This window comes from Schistocerca cancellata, chromosome 2 (assembly GCF_023864275.1).
Source record: "Schistocerca cancellata isolate TAMUIC-IGC-003103 chromosome 2, iqSchCanc2.1, whole genome shotgun sequence".
Classification (NCBI taxonomy): domain Eukaryota; kingdom Metazoa; phylum Arthropoda; class Insecta; order Orthoptera; family Acrididae; genus Schistocerca; species Schistocerca cancellata.
In genome coordinates this window covers 1,078,683,435-1,078,705,215 of record NC_064627.1, presented here as the reverse complement: position 1 = coordinate 1,078,705,215, position 21,781 = coordinate 1,078,683,435, and the positions used below count along the sequence as shown (strand labels likewise).

At 41.1% G+C, this 21,781-nt stretch overlaps 1 protein-coding gene across 1 annotated transcript in view; it reads left to right on the top strand.

Moving 5' to 3' along the window:
• The first annotated feature begins 2,823 nt into the window (after positions 1-2,823).
• The window catches only part of LOC126149697 (uncharacterized), a 216,263-nt gene continuing 197,305 nt past the window's right edge, over positions 2,824-21,781 (top strand). Inside the window, exon 1 of the mRNA XM_049915829.1 lies at positions 2,824-2,929. The gene's annotated coding sequence lies outside the window, so the exon portion shown is untranslated. The remainder of the gene's footprint in view (positions 2,930-21,781) is intronic.

Sequence of the window (21,781 nt, the reverse complement as noted above, 5' to 3'; positions counted from 1 at the left end):
TTCGTAAGAGGCAGTGAGTAGCAGTAACAAAAATTTAAAAACTGAGACAAGCAAGCACTATATGTGGCGAGGTATCTTCAATTATGAGGGGCGTTCAATAAGTAATACAACACATTTCGGTTGAAAAAATGCGGAATTTGTGGTGGGACATTGTAGAATAATCCCGCTTCGGCCGCTGTAGTTTCATGACGTTCCGACTGGAGGCGCAGCTCTACGTTGCCTTCGGAACGGCGTCCATAACGGATGTGCGTTCCAAGCAGAGATCTATCTCTGAATTTCTTTTGGCGGAAAACCAGAGCATCGCAGTTATTCCTGGGCGCTTGCGGACTGTCTACGGAGGGTTTGCAGCGAACAAAAGCACGATGAGTCGTGGGGCGACGTGTCATTCATAGTCGGAACCTGTCCAATCACCCGTGTTCCGGCCGACCACACAAACCCGTGACTCCCCCAACGTTCGTACATGTGGACACTCTCATTCGAGGTGATCGACGGATCACAATCAGACATCCCTCTGCTCAACTGGCAATCTCTGTCGGTAGCGCTGACATACCGGTCCACCAGTTGTGGAACTGAACGATATGCGTTCCATGGATTCCTCGCCGCCTATCACATGAGCATAAAGAATAACAAAGGAGCATTCGAAAAAAGGATGCACTCCGAAAGAAGCAGTACGTTGATAATGGGGAGGTTACTGACGCAGCAAGACGTCGATTCCGACGTCAACCAGTAGAGTGGTGCCACGTTGACATGCAGGCCCTCCCAGTAAGTTGGCGGAAGCCCGTGGCATTGAACGGAGATTGTGTTCAAAAATAGGGTTTACCATGCAAAGGGGAGGTGGGAGGGGAATCATATGGGGTATTCGAATCCTGAATTTAAAAAAAAAAGTGTTATGTTGCTTATTGAGCGACCCTCGTATTTACAGCAGAATGTCGACTTGATAGCGTTTCTTGCAATTATTTGTTCCTAAGGGTTTTATCTTTCAGCTGTTACTTGTTTCGGTTTTTGTGTGCTGCCACAGTTAGACAATGATCCCCGTAATCCTGTGTAGAACTATTGACATGATGGCAGCGTGAAACTGGTGGTAGCAACACAAATGCTCAACCATAACGAAAGGCGACTGGTTATAGTCGTTCCTCAAAATTTTTGTTTTACATACATAGTGGACAAAGACGTAATAACCACGACACGAATGTACTTTCTTGCCGCGTATCATTGATGATCCACACTGAGCAAATGGACTGGAAGGTTGTACACAGCTTAAACAGAAATGTGATTGCAGTTGCAAGAGACGATGGACATGAAAGGAAGGCAATAACTGAGAAAGGAGTAAGTCACTGTTGTAACCTATCCTCGATGTCATACAGTGTGTACATTGAGCAATCAGTGGCGAGGGGATTCAAGTACAGGCAAGTACAGGGAGATGAATCATAAAGTTTGAGTTTTTCTGATGACACTGTAATTCTGTGAGAGACTCCAAAGGAGTTGGAGGGACTGGAAACGTCTTGTAAGAGCAGTTGAATGGAATGGATAGTGTCTTGAAAAGATATTGTAACTTAAACATCAACACAAGTAAAAGAAGGACAATGCAGTGTAGACGAATTAAGTGAAGTGTTGCTGAAGAAATAGGATTAGGAAAATGGTTAAAATGGCTCTAAGCACTATGAGACTTAACATCTGGGGTCATCAGTCCCCTAGACTTAGAATTACTTAAACCTAACTAACCTAATGACATCACACACATCCATGCCCGAGGCAGGATGCGAATCCGACCGTAGCAGCAGCGCGGTTCCAGACTTAAGCTCCTAGAACTGCTCGGTCACAGTAACCGGCTAGGATTAGGAAATGAGGCCTTAACCCAGTGGTTGGGTTTTGCTGTGTGGGCAGAAAAATAATTCATGATGGCTGGATACAAAATGCAGTTCCGCTGCAGCACGAAAAGCAGTTTAGAAAAAGAGGCGTTTCTTACCATGTGATACGAAACTTCAGTGTTAGAAAAGCTTTTCTGAAGGTAAGTAGTTGTGTACCGAAGTGATACGTGGACGATCAGCAGTCCAGAAAAGAGGCTTCTGAAATATGGTGGTACAGAAGAATACTGACGATTAGGTAGGTAGATTCAGTAGGCAATGAGGAAGTACTGAATGGTACTAGGGAAGAAATACATGACTAAAGGAAGGAATCTGTTGACTGGAAAGCATGAAGGACTCGTGAGATTGGTAATGGAGGGAAGTGCGAAGGGTAAATATTGAAGAGGGACGAATACAGCAAGGACGATGCGGTAGTCATTCAGAAATAGGGGGCTGGCAGTGGATAATCTGGAGGGCTGTAGCAAATTAGTCTTCGGGCTGAGGACCAAAACAGCAACACCTTCGACGAATGGAACAAGACTTGGTACCTCAATATGAGACTGGTGTACAGTGTTTGCTCCGCTGCACACGATGCTTTGGTTTGTGCCACACTGGTGCGTATGAGCATGTTCTCAGAGGTCGCTTCACACAGTGGCAGCGCTTCCATCAGGTATCTACTGTGCGCGGGCTTCGGCGGCGGAGCTCGGCCCGTGGCCTGACCCAGTGGCTGGCCACGCGGCGTCTGACCGCGCCGCCGCCGCCGGAAGCCGAGTGGCGAGCTGCGAGCCCGCGGTGCCGCGCGGTCCGCGCGCTGCCCGGTCAGCCAGCCCCGCGGCCGGCTGGGGGAACCCCCCGCGCGTGCGCACCTATTGACTCCTCGAGCGGCGCTCCTCGGTCGACCTCGGCGGGCGCGTCGCCGCCTCGCCTGGCTCCGCCGAGGGCGCGCAGCCTCCGGCTGGCGGGCAGTCGTACGTGCGCCGGCGGACGCAGCGAGCGGCAGGCAGGCAGGCGGCTACTCAGTCGGCACAAACGCAGCGACAGCGGGTGGCGAGCAGCGCGCGCCGGCGCTCACATGTGACAGGACCGTGAGTAGCCGCCCCCAGCCCCCGCTACAGGCAGCATGGCCTCGCTGCATGCCGCCTCCAGCCTCCCTGCCACCAGCTACAAACAGCCGCCGCGTCGCCCGACTTCAGCTCTCTGCGGCCACCTTGTGAACGGTACACCTCCAGCGCCGTAGCCTGTAGAGACCGGCAAAAGTGATCTGTTGTGGTCTTGAGCAATGAGTGTACTGACCGCCGACCCCTCTTCTCATCATTCCCTTTCGTTGAAAAGCGCTTACTTATTTGCTGTGCAATCGGCGTTCCCCACGTCTGTGAATATGGGACGATTGACAGACGATAAGGACTATGCATCTTGAAGTCTTAAATATAAGTACACTTACTGTGGTGGAGTACGTAGAACAAACCACACCGGTCACTCTACCATGCGTAATTAAAAAGAAATTAAAGAACCTGCTACTTACGGACTTCATTTATCTTCGAGTATTAGAAAATTATTTACAACATACTGTATGACAACGTTCTTACTGTGCGTCAAAAATAAAATCATTCTGCATCGCTACCGTCAATAGTAAAATGCATTATATAGGCAAGCCTAGAATGCACTGATATAGTTTATTCAACTTCCTATATTTTCGTAATCACGTTGCGCCATCATAAAGGTATATCGAAGAATTTTAGTGATAGCTTTCTTAAACATTTTACTATTGACACCGTGGCATAGTACGGATTTTGTTTCATTTGCTGCCACACTAGAAAGGTTGGCATGCAGCGTATTGCGAACGATTTTATGATACATGCAGATCATTGAAATCGATACTTAAAGAAGGCTCATGTATGAGCAGCTAAGAATAGTAGGACATCACCTGTTATTTTTTTGTCAGCGTTCCATTGAGTGATTTCCAGTCAGTCCAGTTACTAGTGGTACGAATATGCTAAACAATACAAATACATCGCTTTTTACCGACATACATCTGACGAGTCGTTCTATTTACCTTACCTTAATGAAATCTTGATTCGTACTACACAACGGTGAAAGAGAACAAAAGTACTCAAATATCGCAAAAGTTTGAACTTAATGAACGCTGACCTTGGCTACAAACATTGACCTTTCCCATCTCAGCGATGCACTCCCACATACATGCGTTATGTAATACAACTGTGTTGCACAGATTTAGCTTTCTACAAGACCATATACAGCTTCCGTAACACAAAATGGCATAAACAATGTGTCACATTATGTGCGGACTAAAGAAAAATTTTGCCCAAATAACATTTTAGCAAGTCCATCTGAAACTGAATCAGACTGCTCTGCAACTGGACATGCTGTGTTCAGTATCAGATAAAATTCGTGAGTTAAATGGTGTGGCTTTATCTACCTAGCGACCTTAAACAGCAGTGTAAACCGTAAAATATATACCAATTGCCACTGACCTTTTGAACAAAGGACTGTCAACAGCTCCCTAACATTTATGACAACACATTACACACACCTACAACATTCTGTACTTGAATACCACGCTTTGCGGTCTTCAGCCATTAGCGCTGTGAGTAAATGTCAGACAGCAAACGTTTAGAGACACAGTGGCTTCACAACGTTTTTGATGCATATATGGTGTTTAACACTTATCCACCGTGTTGACTAAGATGGAACCGCTAGTAAGAAAGTCTACAGACAGTAAGCAATTTCCTCTATTTTATCCATTATTCACTTCGTTACTTCGTTATGTATTACATGTAATTTTACAATTAATTTCGGCATGTCTACTTCATACAACAACAAAACAAAATTAAATGTTAACATATCATTGCCGGCAATCGCATGGCCACTTGTAGTTCTAGGCCTACAAACATTCGTATTCTGATGGCAATCCTATTTTGGCGGTACATTTCCAGAATCATATTGGGTGATGCACACGCATCTCATCACCAGCTACTGCGCCCATTGTGACGCGCTGCACCCACTACAGAACAACACAACATTCCATTTGAAATCGGCACGTTGATGATACACCAGCCTTCTTCTCACATTCTTCGTCTCTTCAGACCTGTTTTTTCTGAAAATCTGAGTCAGCTGTCTCTGCAGGTTGTTAAGACACTGAACACATTTCACTTCAGGCATTCACAATTTCATTAAGCGAATGTTTATTTAGAGGGAACGAGACAAGGTCATATCTCCGTCTCCCGTGATTCGTAAAAAAAAAATTGTTTGTTTCAGTGAAGATAGACTGCAACTATTTGCACATAAATAAATTTTCCACGGGATGAAAGTAAATCTAATTAGAGGGTTTGTTTCCTTGTTGTCATTTGCCATTAGTGAACATGGACCTCCCAACTGCTGACTAACCAAAGTCTCTGGTCACTATCACTCGGGCTCAGATGATTTATTGATGCCATGTAAACATTTTTGTCAACAGTAATGCGCGTATTAAGAGTGCCGTAGAATATATCCTGCAGATGAATGTAAATACGGTACGTCATACCCTTCTCTTAAACGAACACAGAAGTGCTAATGTTTAAACACTCCTACGCGATAACTCAGTTGCTACTCCATGACGTATGAATGACTTTTTCCGTAAACCACCACACGTTAATGATTACAAACCAGCCAAAAATCTACTAAAAATATTGTCATAACTAATTCAGTCAACTTACACCCCGATCTAATCACTGTGATTATGATGTCAGTCGCTCTTGTGATTCAAATTGTATGCGCGTCAGTCATGGTTGTCCCCCGTTTAACTTTTTTGAAAAGGCTTACTTGGTTGCAGGTAAAGTAAAGTTTTGGTAACACGGAGCTTTACTATCTACGTACGCTGGTTTTACGCTTCCGCCTTCCGCCATCTATCGACTTTACGCAGGGTTTACAAAACGAACATCAGCAGTTGTAAAATAAGCTGAATGGAAAGTTAGAACATGTTACTGAGTGAATTAGACGAGGAAATGAAACACTGAAAGAAGCAGATGAGCTTTGTTCTTTGGAAGGCCAAACAGCTGCAGGGTGGTTGAAATGCGGATTCGCAAGGATAACAATGGCTTTTTTCGTAAAATTTATGAGTGTCATTCTTCTGAAAGTAGTTCATCTTGAAATGAGTTGTAAAGTACAAATATAAATTTTAAATAATCTTGCTACGAGTACATACAGTTTTGTTCAGAGGTTAAAAATGGTCACAGGCCTCTTATAAGGCACTGTGTCTAAAATGATCAACATTAACAATTGAGTTGAACGCATCACTAAGTTACAGAAAAGTGGTGGCGGCTAGGAATCATTAATGGAATGTTAATTTCTCAAAATCACAAGAGGCGCTCACTGATTTAATAAGATTTGAAATTCATATAAAAGACATCCCACTAAACATTCGACACACATAGATGAATTCACATACTGCTGTGGAATTTGCTCGTTGATCTGCAGGAGAACACAGAACATCTTTACTCGTATCCATGTAGTCGATACCATAGCATGAAACTCAACTGAACAGGGAATACTTCTTAGTAAAGCTGAGTGCTCATATCAGCACAGTGCTGACGATTTTGATATACATCTATATCACAGATAAAATTAGGCTGCCTTAATTATTTGCTTCCAGTTTATAAGATCTCACAGTTATGACTATATTCACGACAAATTGTAACTGTCGTCAATGGAATTTGTCACAGGACATTATCTGAAGCTCTCAAGAAATGAATTCAAAGACGTAATGGTTACAAATATTCTGACGTGGTCGGAGAATGTTTACATTCATATTAACAAGCTTTCAGTAAAAGCAAACAGCATAGTTAAAAACAACACATTTTAACGAAATTAACACAAGGAGAACGCAGTCTGGTGAAGACACTTATAGTAGTGACTTCCATGGTCTTTTAAGCTTCGCGCGTTCATTTTTAATGTTTTGATTGTTCTGCCAGCTGGTTCTGTGGCAGACAATGTTACGTTCACGATCGCTGTTAGTACGTTGCACATTCAGAGGCACCAAGGGCACACGTGTTGTACGATACGTCTTCGTATAATTAAAGTTAAAGGCTTTACATATTGCCCCAGGGGAGTTTTTAATATAAAGAATACTAGCCATATCATTCTGGTACGTAATCAGTAGCGAAAAGGACAAGAGAAATTATACTACCTACTTGGGTAACACGAAATCACAATCCCCACGTCTTTATTGTTCAGCTGTATGGATACAATTATAACATTTACAAAACTGAAGCTTCGTATTTGTCTTACGTTAACAAAATTTTTACTAATTGATAAATAGTCCGACACTACTGAAATATTAAACCATGCACTATCATTGGAAAGGGACACTTTTGATCGTCACACTCCATGAAGACTACGTTTTACCTTATCCCATGATTCTTATAATTAATTAAGTATCTAGTATATATGCATTTTTGTGTTTTACATTAACATTTCAATAACTGTTACCCCACCTCCATCGCTCACAACTAGAGCTGTAAACCTACCATTGGCTACCGTAGACTGTCGTAAGGAATCGTAGACTATGGTAGCTTTCCTAGTAGCTTTATTTAGGTAAGGTCAAACCTGCGTATGCCCTGTATGTTAGGTGGGCTACATATCTGTCGCGGGTTACCTCACAACGATCGCTTTCTTTACAAATGCGATCAGTATCTTACTAGAGTCCCCTAAAAACCAAAAGTGGTGAACCATATAGAAACTGTGGATATGTAAAGGGCCACGTAACATATTGAACATTTTTTCGTACATAGTTATTCTCATGTGTATTACTTCAAAGTAAACAGTATTTATAGTAAATTGTTTAATTCAGGTTTTATTCGAATGTTGTTAATTTGTAACGTGAAACAGAGGGATATGGTAGTAAAAACAAAGAAAATAATACAGATTAATCATATGACAGTAGAAAATGAAATTTCCTCAATAAAAAGGCAAAACAAAAAAAAAATCATGGAAGAAAAATATATCAAACATCGCTTCAATACATCATGGAACGTATATAAAAATTTTCTGTAATTCGTAAACAACTTTCACATTTATCAATACTAATAGGGAACTCTTGCCTTTGACCATGATGAATAACGTTCCACTGGTTACATAACAGCAACGATAATTATACACACATTTTATGTTATGTATGTAAACTGTACTTGCAATCAACAGTAATTACTTGGGTTAAATAAAAGCTTCGAAGTTACTCGACCAACTAATTTCAGCTATCTATAAAATTCAATTTATATTCTTGAAGGATATAAAATACAGAATTATATTACATTGAATGGAGTGCAGTTCCAATTATGTGCGAGAAAAGCTACCAACAAAAAAGGAAACGAATAGAAATAGTTGGTACCTGGTTTCTCACTTACACATTAATTTCTGTTTCTTTTAATCCTACCATTTACTACGTCATGTATGTAGTGTACCAAAACTACCGAACCGTAGTTTTGGTAGAATGCAACCCTATTCATAACGGATCGTATTAATCGAGTTTTTTGCTTCTTGTGTCTGTTACACGATTCCAGTGAACCAAATTAGAGAGCTGTAAAGTATTTATATCTTGCAGAAGAGGAACTTTCCGTATGTCACCCCCATCACTGTTTCTACGAAATGCGTTGTGACAATGTTTCACTTCCTGTGATGAGAACCTTTATTTTAGACAAATGATCATGCGTGTGATTTCACTGAACAAGTTTTCTGCCTGAATTATAATCGACGTACCGGTTCTTAATGTATATGGTACCAATGGCATTCCGTCTACCGTGAAAAATTAGTTATTTGTAGGCGACAGTTACTATTAGTCATCTTATATACAATGTCGAAATTTGCTTTTCAACATGACCCGATACAGCCGTACATCATAAATCACAAGATGCCCAAGGCTTAAGGTTTCTGAAGATGACCGATGTTCGGCAAAAGCCAGTCACGATAGCAAACGCCTTTCCTGATTGTGTCAAGAAGGAATAAAAGGAGCTGTACTTATGTTTACCCTCAGACTTAGGTGGCCCTTAGTCTTAGTAATTAAATTAGTTGGCCTGTATATTGTTTTACATTTCATTCAACTCGTACATCAAACTGCAGCTGTCTAAACCACAGTGTTGTCGGTGCTGAGCATTAGAGCGCCATCGAGAGTGCTTTTTGAATTTTAGTTCACATTGTCAACGTTATATGTCGCTGCTATCACACTGATATATCGTGTGAGACTCTCTCCAAGCACGGTACGTCTATAGTTATACTGTACTAAACACCATTACCGAGACTATTTACATTTCTAGATAGCTACATAAATCTTGTCGTAGAAAAGTATGAAGACGCATTTTCCTCCTTATTCTAGGTTCATATAACAACATCAGTGATGAAAATGGACATACAATGAAATGCCTCTTGAGACCATCAACATAATGTTATCTGCAGTTACGTGAGTTTTAATGTGTTCTTATTTGATGCAGTATCCACTTTGTTGTAATAAGTAACAACTGTACCGATGCTTCACCCAAAACAAATAATCAAGCGCTGACATTAGCACAGCATTCTGTACCATTCCCAGTCTTGCCCTTGAACTATGAATATCGTGTATTGTTTGGTCGCTTTCCTCCAAAATAAATGTACTGCCAACATTCACACCTAATTTCCACCCACAGAAGCAACGAATGTATGTAATATATACCGATATACAGTTTTAAATCTCATTTATCTACGCTTATAGTGGCTTTAGATATTGCTTTTTAAGTAGATAACATATCCCCACCATTCCTAAGAGAACTCAACAATGATACGTAATGTAATCTACATACGAGTAGTCCTACATTACTAAGCAGTCCTCCGTAAAAGTTCATATAACCGTGAAATTCAGTGCCAACATACTACATAACGTGTGTGTTTTACGTTCTACATCCCTCAACGTCCTAGGAGTGAAAGACACGGATTATTGTCGAATTAACAGCTTTCGTCAACATTACAAAGCATAAATTATGAATGCATGTAGTTCTACGTGTTATAACAGTATTAACTTTGACCACAACAGTTTCATTTTAAGAACTGTTTATTAATGTGTTAGGGACGACCCACGAAAACATGAATGACGAATATAGGATATTTCAGAGTTCTATGTGATAACGTGCGTATTACAACGAATCGTCGAGAATTTTTCCTTTTATGACAACTTCTGCAACAAAGGAAAGTTTCACAAATTTACTATTTTCCGGTTGGTTTTAAAGTTCATCTGAGGTGTGTAAAGCAATTTCCTGAATTTGTAATAATGTAATAAAAGACACATTAGTAGCCATCTGAAGATAGAAATCCCTGTCATAGGAAGGGACTGCGGGGAAAATTCGGCAGACTATGCTGAGAAACACGTGTTTTCAAAAGTATTATCCGCTATGAATGTGCTGAAATTCTGCCAGTACAGTAGAACTTCCACATCTTACTTAGATTTATAGCTACGTCCTCTTTGCCTTCGGCGGGAGGGGTAGCTAACCCAGACATCCGGGTTCTGGCAGTAGTAATCCAAACGAACAACGGTAAGAGAGAGAGTAAGACTCAACATTTATTACAAAAGAAAAATTATTTCCGTCTTTCCGTCGGACCTACTGGCACATGACAACTAAGGAGAACGATTTTACATAGACCCGAAGGCAACATTGTTAGCCTTTTTTGTGGAGAAGGCACGTATGGAGTTTATTATACCCCATCATTTACGTTCGTGTTGCTTGCTCATGCAAAAAGTCTCTGTCCTACATTAAGGCGGAAATGGAATGTTTAAGATAAAGGATTCTGGAATATGCTGTGCACTGCTTACTCTAAGAAGAATTCGTGTGTCAGCTTTCTTGTGTCCCAGAAACGAGACAAATTTATGAGATGGGCTATTGCAAAGCAGACTTAGTAGCAGCAGAACAAAAATTACGATTTTATGTGATGAATTATGATGGAGAATTGAGAACTCGTGAGTTAGAAGTGTGGACGCATGTCCTATCGTCTTCTGAAATCCCAGCGGTACGTATGAATAACACCAAACGTCCAACCCCTCCCCGCATTGGAAAATGCAAAGGTGAGAAATATTTTTTCCCATTGTTACGTTTTATTACGATATTAATTAAAATAATCACAAATTAACGCCTTTCTCTCTGTATTAAAACAACTGGTAGTAGGAAGTTTTAGTCTTTCTGCATTTCCTTACAAATCGCAGTTACGATATACGATATTTTTCCGCAGGCAAGAGCATCGTCTGTGATGAACCTGAAAGTTACAATTCATACTCTTCTCGCTCCATATCCTAAACTCCAAGCACATATGTGCAGTCAGTGTTGCAAGACTGCGTAAAACCTTTCGATTCATTTCTACCCGCGTTTCTATTACAGAAAACCCTTCAATTTGTGTATCTAACAAGGTCTGTGATTGGACTGAAAATTGATTAAAAGACAAAGAGCAACGCACAATCATGAATAGGAAATCAGAAAAGTGGAGTGGTTCTTTTACTCTTCACGACTCACATTCTTATGTCTGTTAGTCGCGTTCTCTATCTTTTGAGCTGATGGGATTGTCTATAACGCCGGCTCATCACTACAATAATATTAGTAATCTCTTTATTATTTGTATTTTCTGCTACCAGCATCTATTATTTGTTTTATATTTAATTTAACATACTGCATTGCGTTTCGAGCGTGTTCTTCTCGTCTTCATGCGTTTATACACAGAGAAAATTGTCACTTAAAAATAAAACGTCTTGAACTAAATTAACATACGACTTATTGTTTATTGTTCGCTGTTGGCGTCCAAATTCGTTGCTGGTGTCGCTGTTGGGGAATTTGGACACCAACAGCCACATCAGCAGCGAACCATAAACGAAGTGTCGTTTGTTAACTTAGTTTAAGACATTTTTTAATTAACAGCTTCCTGTTGTACTAGCGCATGAAGAGGAGAAAAACATGTCCGAAACGCGTTGCAATATATTAAATTAAACATAAAATAAATAAAAATGGCTGGTAGGAGGAAATACAAATAAGTCATTATTCCACACAGTCACCGTTCCAAAAAGTAGTCAGTATGGCCACAGGCAATAACAATAATAATAATAATAATGGTATCCAATTTGGAAGTGAGAAATTGTGCTACAGAGACCAACATATAACTTATAGTTTTGTTTTTTGCGAAACTAAAAGTACGTACTGTCCCTTTATGACATGATTAACAAGTTCTACTAAAGTGAACAACAGAGATACGCGTGTGACAGTACGTACGGATATGAAATTCAACGATCACATAAGCTATTTTGACTGTGAAGCAGGCGTCTAGATTCAATTTTTTGTTGAGATACTGGAAATACTGCAATACATGTAGGAAAGAGGTTGCGGGCGCAGTAATCATGCGACCCGTACTCAACTGTTGCTGAAATGTGTTCGACCCATACAAAGTCGGAATTAAAGGAGACATCATGTGAGTAAAAATAAGAGTGTTTGTAATGATCACGGGCCTCATTCGCTGATCAACATCTATATGGATACTCTCCAAATCGCATTTAAGTGCCTGGCAGAGGGAGAGAGTGCAACATAAGTGATGAAAAGTCTTAACTAAGTGACACTCTTAGCAAGTAAACTTGCTTAGGAAAGAGATTTCTATGCTAATACGACGAATATACTTGAGCCACGAGCGTATCTATTCCGCAAAGTCCGAGAAGTCGAATAATGAACGCTGAGACTTAAGGACACAAGTTCTTTCGATGTTCATTCCATGAGTCGAAACGGGAGAAAACTCAAAATGTGGTACACTGAAAAAGTTGCCTAACCACAGCTAAGTATATTACAGTGATCGACAGAGCGGTGGACGCCTAGGTGTAGACTGTTCCAGTGGTGACCTGGGTAAAGGTAATACACAAGCCCATGTGTGACATAGTAATGTGAAATCTGCTACGTTCCCTGAATAACATTTCAAGCCCACGTCTACATCTCCTTCTACATCTATACTCCTTAAGCCACCTGACGGTGTGTGGCGGAGGGTACCTTGAGTACCTCTATCGGTTTACCCTTCTATTCCAGTCTCGTATTGTTCGTGGATACAAGGATTGTCAGTATGCCTCTGTGTGGGCCCTAATCTCCCTGATTTGTTCCTCATGGTCTCTTCGCGAGATATACGTAGGAGGGAGCAGTATACTGCTTGACTCCTCGGTGAATGTATGTTTTCGAAACTTCAACAAAAGCCCGTACCGAGCTACTGAGCGTCTCTTCTGCAGAGTCTTCCACTGGAGTTTATCTCTCATCTCCGCAACGCTTTCGCGATTACTAAATGATCCTGTAACGAAGCGCGCTGCTCTCCGTTGGATCTTCTCTATCTCTTCTATCAACCCTATCTGGTACGGATCCCACACTGCTGAGCAGTATTCAAGCAGTGGGCGAACAAGCGTACTGTAACCTACTTACTTTGTTTTCGGATTGTATTTCCTTACGATTATTCCAATTAATCTCAGTCTGGCATCTACTTTACCGACGATCAACTTTATATGATCATTCCATTTTAAATCACTCCTAATGCGTACTCCCAGATATTTTATGGTATTAACTGCTTCCAGTTGCTGACCTGCTATACTGTAGCTAAATGATAAAGGATCTTTCTGTCTATGTATTCGCAGCACATTTCACTTGTCTACATTGACATTCAATTGCCATTCCCTGCACCATGCGTGAAATCGCTGCAGATCCTCCTGCATTTCAGTACAATTTTCCATTGTTACAACCTCTCGATATACCACAGCATAGTCGTGTTTCGACAGACGGTGATCACGCGTGGCGGTGTCTGCCATGGTGCACGTCAAATAACAAGTCACATCATTAACCGCATACGAGTTGCCAATAATGGTCTGTGTGAGATCCAAGTGTTGGTTTTAGCCCCGCACGCAGAGCCTAACGAACACAAAACCACTTCGTCATAACTCTATTAAATGCCACGTCACTCTACGCTCCCGTCTGTGCTCCCGTAACAAACTCGCGTGGTAATTACAGAGCCGGCGAGAATGAATAGCAAGTAACTGCTGGCGTTAGCTAGAGGCATCGTTTGGCCGCAAATTACAAAACAGAAATTCGGATGACATTGTATGATGTATACGGCAATATAAGGTCAGCAACAGTTGTGTTTTATCCATGGCCACGAAATATTTTGCATAAAAAAGTTCACTACCTGAACGATAAAATTCAATTTCTACTGAGAGTTTCTGCGGCGAAAGAATCTTATTTTCGTTTTCTCTCTTCATTGATATTAAGGAAAGTTTTAAATTCGCAAAATCTGTGAGAGCATTTGTTCCATATTGTGGGATATCTTCAAGCATATAGACGTTCTGACATCGTCATGAAGTTTTTCAACCATGTCTGAAAATTCGGAATATATCTTGGAAAAGGCGGAGTACTATTTTCTTTAACTAAGCGAAGAAGCTTGATAACAAACAACTTAGTGACTAATACTTATTCACCTAATGAGTCATTCTCCGAAAGTGTTCCTGATAATGTTGGAAAACCGACTAAAGAGAAAGACGTAGGTAAACTGTTATGGAGTGCAGTCCGATTTTAGGAATGCGCTGTTTACAAAAGACGTATTCTCTCCAGGTCACAGCACAAAAATGTCCTTCTCTGCCTTATAGGTTACGAAAGTTATCTGACAATGGTAGACACCACACCCATATTGACTAGCATGAATAAACTGGGTTGATAACAAAGATATGCAAATAGCGGAAAAACTGTTCTGCATTCATTGCGCCAATATAGAGGTAGGATACACGTTTCAAATTAACTTAGAGCTGTACAATGTGTATATTATCTCCGTCACATTCCCACTTATACTATATGTTAAGAAATAAAGGTTTCGACAAAAGAACGAAGATCAATGGTACACGTAACTTCCGTTATACAGATGACAGTGCGATAGTCTCTTCAGCTCCTTGCAGGCGAAATGCACAAAAACAGAAAAGAATTTATACCTCGCATGAACGTCCGAAAGACAAAACGTATGCTTCGTAGCAAAAAGAGAATAAATAATTTGATTATCAACCGTTACAACAACGTTCCCTAGAAAGAGGACAGCCAGCATCATTCCTGTAACTTCCCGCTACGAGTTTGTGTTTCGTCTCTAATAACTTCGTCGTAATTGGATAAGAAAATACTTGAGCAAATTGTTAAAACGTAATTATTACGGCAGTGGCTACCATAAGAATTGAATCGTCACGAGGGGATGAAAAACAACGGACAATTCCGAGTGGGACACGCGCTCTGAGGGTTCCGTAGTAACTTAACTAGCAGTTCATCTATAGGTTTTGATCATTACGTTCGTATCAAACTATGTGAAATAAATGGTGGTATCTTTGGACTGACTTAGAATCTTAAATTTTTTACACTGCCAAGGGAACTTAGAGCTTAGTAGCCGACAAACTGCAAATTGATACTTCCGCCCGTTCCCGAGAAAATGGGGTTTTAATACACAAACTGACAGACGGACAATAAACGGCAAAAAAGTAATATTTATGTGATGCATTAGGTCTACAACTTTGCTTCCTCCGTTTAGCAGTAGACGGCAGTAGCGGAAAGTGGGGTTCAGGTGGTTGGTCATACGTGTAATACAATAAGCTCAGGCATCTGTGAACATAATGCCATAAAAATATTAGTCGATTTGTGATTGCATCATAAGGTTATTCTCGATTAATTACGACAACTTACGTACCCATTTCTCGTCGTTTCCGCTAAGTTTTCATTTTCTGCTTTTACGTGAAGGGATTAGCGGCTGTGCCTCTTAAAATGCTGGGTAGGACCAATGGTGAGGGAACTATTAGTGGAAGAACGTGCAGGGAATGTTTTCAACCCCTTAAGAACGGTAACTTTGATGTCGACGACCGGCGTGGCTGTGGAAGATAGAACGTTTTCGTAGTTACTGAAACAGACGAAGAAAATCACAGGACATCGTTATAGAAAGCAATTGATGCGTTAGAGCCATGCACTGAAACACAAACGGCCACCATACAGCGATTGACACGTAAAGGTAATTTTGCAGCAGGTCAGTGCTCGACCCCACGTCGCAAAACCCGTCAAAATATACATGGAAACGTTGAAATGAGAAGTACTGCCCCCTCCTGCCGTATTCTCCGCACATTGCTGAATGCCACCTTTTTCGATCAGTGACATACAGACAGGCTGACCAGCACTTCCGGTCATATGAACAAGTGCAAAACTGAATCGATTCATGGATGCCCACAAAAGACACCCAGTTCTTCCACCACTGGATTCGTAAGCTGTCCGAAAGATGGGAAAATGTAGTGGCCAGCAATTGGCAATACTATGAATGATTATTTTCTTGTAATTTTTTCTCAATAAAGCCCCGAACTTCGAGGAATAACGGCGGAAGCATAGTTTTAGACCTAGTATAAGGAGCGATTAAGACGTTTGATGGCGTTGCTGCAGCGTATATTCAACGTAGCGCGACTCCCGTGCGAATATATCAGCATCGACATATAGGAACTGGATTAGTGTGACATTAGTGTCTTTCCGAAGTGTGTGTGCTAGTTGCGGAAACATGAATTATAGTAACGTTACTACCAAACGCGTCGAAGCTGGACCAACGTTCTGATATTCTTTGCTAGGCTTCCGAGGGAAAACATAGGTAGATATCCATCGGAGAATGAAGAATGTGTAGGGGACAGCCTGTCTGTGGAATTGTGCACCAAGTTCCGTGCTGGTCACGATTTGACAAAAGACGCCGGTCGATCTGAGAGGCCAGCAGAAGCTACTCCACGTCAAGTGGGAGACACTTCAGTCCCCACTCTATAGTCCTGATCTCTCTCATTGTAGTTATCGTGCCTTCGGTCCCTTAAAAATGGTCTTAAAGGCAGCAGACAGTTACGGACTTTTTCACGCAGCAGGACACAGTTATTTACCAAACCGGTGCCTCCAACCCGGTGCGTCAGGGGTATGGTTGCCTCAACGAACACGTCGATTTGCGTGATTGGCAGACCGATTAAGGTTTGAGCAGCCTCTGAATGGCAACTTCTTGATCGCCCCTTACAATCAAAAATTAACATTTTTCAGATTTTTCTTTAATTACATTGTGGAACCTTGATTCTCGTTAGGTTTCACTATTCTAGGTCAACGGGAAGCACCCTACATGTCTTGATGAGGAAGTTAGGGAATATCAGAGTAAGTGATATAAATGGTTGTGTCTTTTGATTGCAGTGACTTACAAGCTTAAATATTTTACGAAATAGCAGTTTCGGCGCTGTTAAGAAGCACAATGCAGTGTTCCATCAGACATGCACGCATATCTGAAGGAACATTGCGTCTTATACCTCAATAACACTCACACTGCTATTTAATATTTATTCGCCAATACCAGGCCCTCGACTCTTAATAAATATGTCATTCCTGGACAGGAATATACGTAACGTAATAGAGCAATTTGTGACACATGGACGTCGACATATGTAAGGCTATGTCTGTCTGTGATTCGTGCACGGATAGCCGAAACTGTTCAGGCGACCCCTCTCGTAAAGCGGGAAATACGGGATCGAATCCCGGCGCAGCACTGTATTTCATTGGCAGCATCCGAATACACAGCCAACAGTGGTTCATAATCGCCATTGCGAATGCATTTGCTGCATTAGAGTATTAAATACTGTACACCGCCAAAGGGACCGTAGACCATAGTACTTCAAATAATTTTGACATAATACCTGCACTCGTTGAGAAAAGCGGGTCTTAACAGGCGGACAGGCAGACGGACCACAAAGTAATCCTATCGTGGTTTCGTTTTGGCTGAATGAGCTACGAAGTCCTAAAAACTAGTCTTAGTACTGCACGCACATTATTTGAAAATCTTAAATACCTGACACCTATTTGCGGTCTTAAATTTACCACAAGCTGGCGAACTGTAAAGTGTTACGTACTTTAGGAACTGCAGTATTGAGTATAATCTTGAAACAGTAAAACAGTCAAGCTAAGAATCCAGAAATCAGAACCATGAAACACAGAACAAAAATTGGACACGTGTTTTCAGACGTGATTCCAGTTTTGTGCAACTAATCGTTGAAGAGAAAAAGGAAACCGTACACGTGGGTGCAAAAATGTTGCATGGGGGCAGAATATCCAAGAGTAACGCGACACAACTGGAAGAACATATGGAATTCGTCTCTTCAGTTGCTTTTATATTAGTCTCTGCCCCGTTTCAATAACGCTCAAGTTTGTCTTTATGATCATGACCTAGACCACTCACCTAAATCCTCAGCGTGTACTGCGCTTCCGCCGTAGAACTGTCGTTCGTAGAAATGCTAAAATGCATCGGTACAGTACTAAAGCTCTACACGTTGGGAATAGCTGCTTATATACCAATTAGTGTAGCACATTTATGGTAATGTTAACTCTATTCAGTTGGACCTTAAGGGACATATGTAGGCATCAGCTGTTCATCCGCAGTTCCTTAGAAAACTCTAAAAAATATGGAATTTTTACCATTTTTCGTTGATTTCAATAGGGCTTTGTAAAGAAAACGGCAGAAATTTTTCAATACATTCCTGAGATCCCGATACCGAACGATCTAGAAAATTTTCTACATATCTTTTTTTATACATTTAGAGTATACAGAAGTTCAAAATTACCCTTCCTGTGCACGTAAAATCCGGCGTTAAGCGAAAACGTAGTTTATGAAATGACATAGCACAGAGAAATATGCTACAAACTGTTCGAGTTACTACCAGAATTGTTGTGGGAACCACGTAGCACTGAAGCAAATGCAAAATATTTACGCATGTAAAAACTGGTCTGAGGTGTAAAATTACTTTTGCGTCGTTTCAGTTTCACAACATATGCTGTCAAAATTTTACTGACCCTTAAAGTTCTTCTCATGTGTGTGGCACACCTGTTGTTGCAGGGAATAGAAGAGAATCAGAGCAAAAATGCTCCTATAGGAACACAAAGAAAGATGAATATGCTTCTGTTTAAAAAGCTCTGACTGAAAAGTAGGGTACCAGCTGCCTCAATTTACCTTCCTCAGCACCTTAAAGAACTTATCGAAAAATTTTCCGAACTTATTCGTCCTTCTTTATACTGAGGGAGACGGAGGCAGTGGCAGAGGGAAAGAGAAGAAAAAGTAATGAATACTGGAAGGTAGTAGACAATGGTTATGGTATAGAAAGGGCGAAGGAGACAACACAATAGCGGTGTGAGAGAAAGAGAGGGTTAGAGTGGTGGGACAGGAATAAAAAGAAGGAGAAAAGTGGAAATGGGTGAGAGCCTATGATAACGACAGACAGAGCCTATGACAATGAAAACGGGAAAGAGGGAGTTAGTGATAGACGCAGCAGTGTGGAAAGGTAAGAATGAGAGAGCAAGAGGGAGACGGTTATAGTGAGAGCAGACAGCAGTAGTGGTGCATAACGAAGGGCAAAAAGGCTGTGGCATGGAAGACAGAGGGACACAATGACAAAGAGTTTGACTGATGATTGACAGTGTGGGCAAGTGGGAGTGGATGGGTATGAGTGAGTGACAGTAATGGACTAGCAGGTTTGAGCGAGTTACAGTTAGGGGAGCTAGTGGGGGTGGCTGGTGAGTCACATGTTGTAAATATTGCTAATGTGTTCGCATGTCAAAATTTTTTTGCAATATTTTAGAGGTACGTGCGAGGGTAGAACGAAGTAGCTTGTACACCACTTCTCAGTCAAACTCTTTTAAACAAGGTCACATTCACCTGTTCGTGCACCAATAGGCCCATTTCTCCGCTGGTATACGATACACCAAAAGTAAGTAGAATATCACTTTTGGTGATAGCTCCTGGTGTCGGAATTTTAATGGTCAATAGGATACGAAGGCGTGCTGAGAAGTAATGCCTATCAATTTTTTATTCTTTTCTCGAGATCGGTTGATATGTGACGTATTACGCAGATTAATTTCTCGACTTTCCTGTTTCGGTTACGCAAGTGCAACGCTCTACTGCTAGAGGGCTCCGAATTGTTGCATGTAAAAAGGTGCCAACGTAACTATGTCGGAGTTTAACACACAGCGTGTTGTAGTAGAATTTGTACCCGCAGAAAACGTGCCCCCAGTTGAAATCCACAGGAGAATTGAAGATGCGTACGGTAATGGCTTTGACACCAATAATACGTGATATTGGGTGGTTCATGCTCGTAATGGAGGAAACAGTGGTGCTAAGCTCAGCGTGTGTGACAGCTCGGAGTGGACGATCGCGTACGGCAACTTGCGAGCCTCATCGGAATCAGGGTGATTAACTCATCAGAGAAAATCCTCGGTTAACACGGACACAGCTCTAAGGTACGTGGGTTATGTCATGAAAACGTGTACGGGCCATCATTATACAACTGCGGCACAGAAAACTCTGTACACAATGGGTCCCTCGAATGCCCACTCCCGATATGAAACAGACGAAATTGGAAATCTGTCAATAAGGTCTTTTGCGTTTGGAGCAAGAGGGCTCCTTAACAACATTGTGAGAGGTGATGGAAACAGTGTTCATCATATTGACCCCGGAAATGAGACAGCATCAATGGAATTCCGCTACGAATGATCACTGCACAGGAAAGTTCAACACCATGTCATCAACAGGAGAAGTCGTGCTTATACTCGTAGTGCTCTGGGACGTTCACGATGAGGGGCGTTTGGAAACTATGGCTACAGGCACCACCATACAATCTCCAAGGTACTGCAAGATTCTCAGAAAACTGGAAACATGTATTCAAAGAGTTTGTTCACACATGGAGCACTCCCTCCTTCAGAATGCCAATGCAAGACCACACACGAGCGCTGTGAAAAGTTCAACGACGATCCAACGGCTTAGTATCTCTGTCTTCGGTCATCTTCGATGCAGTCCCGACTCCATCCCATCTGATTTTAATCTGTTTCCAGAACTTAGAGAACACCTCTGAGGGCTTCAAGTTGACAGTGATGAAGTTTTGCAAAGAGAGGTGAGGTGTTGGCTTCGTTAAAGATGTCAAACATTCTACTGTGACGGATTCAGCAAACTAATATCTCGTTGTGTACGTCGCCAGGGTGACTCTGTTGAGAAATAAATATGTAGTATGTAGAATGAAGAATATAAATACATAAATAAAATTTCATTACAAAGAAACTTAGCCCTCACATAAAAAATCGGAGGTGTAACTTTTCAGTACGCCCTCGCATATCCACAGTGATGCATTTTCTCGTTGTTATTTCTTGCTCGTGGTAGTAATTGCAAGAGTACGTCGCATGTAGTTTGATCTTTGCATTGCCTGTACTCTGTTTAGCATAGAATGTTGAACAAGAAGATCTTTTTCCAATTTCTTTAAACTCATTAAATATTTTAGACTGCAGAAGTGAAATTAAATCCCAATCTACATTCCTATTCCTTTATTCTTCTTTGTGTTAGATTACTTTGTAGAATGGAATGTTCTTCAAAACATTACAGTGAAGTATTTCGCAAGATCTCTCCAAATTTCTTAGCTATCTCAGATTTGAAGTGTACACTACAAACCTTTATGGGGTACTGGGAGCTTCCGGTACCACAAATAATTCCCCACTTTGTTCTTATTATCCGTAACAGTGTGGGGAAACCGCGACTGTGTACGAGATATAATGTCTTAGATTATCTCGCCGTGGTCATTTCGGGAGCTGAATGAGTCTTGAAATAACACATTAACTAAATTTTTTTTAAATTTTTTCTTTATTACTATTCATTTACATCCAAAGGATCAATAAAACACCTATTTTCAACTACTGGAGCAACAGTTTTAGAGAAATTTTAGTCCGATCTGGAAATGGAGAACTGTGTCCCTTGCATTCTTGCAGATTACACTGACATGAAAAAAAGATGTGCTAGTATCATAATTAGTAGTCTTCACCAATAAAAAAATATCACCACAATCAAAACAAGCCTCAGAATGTTCAAATGTGTGTAAA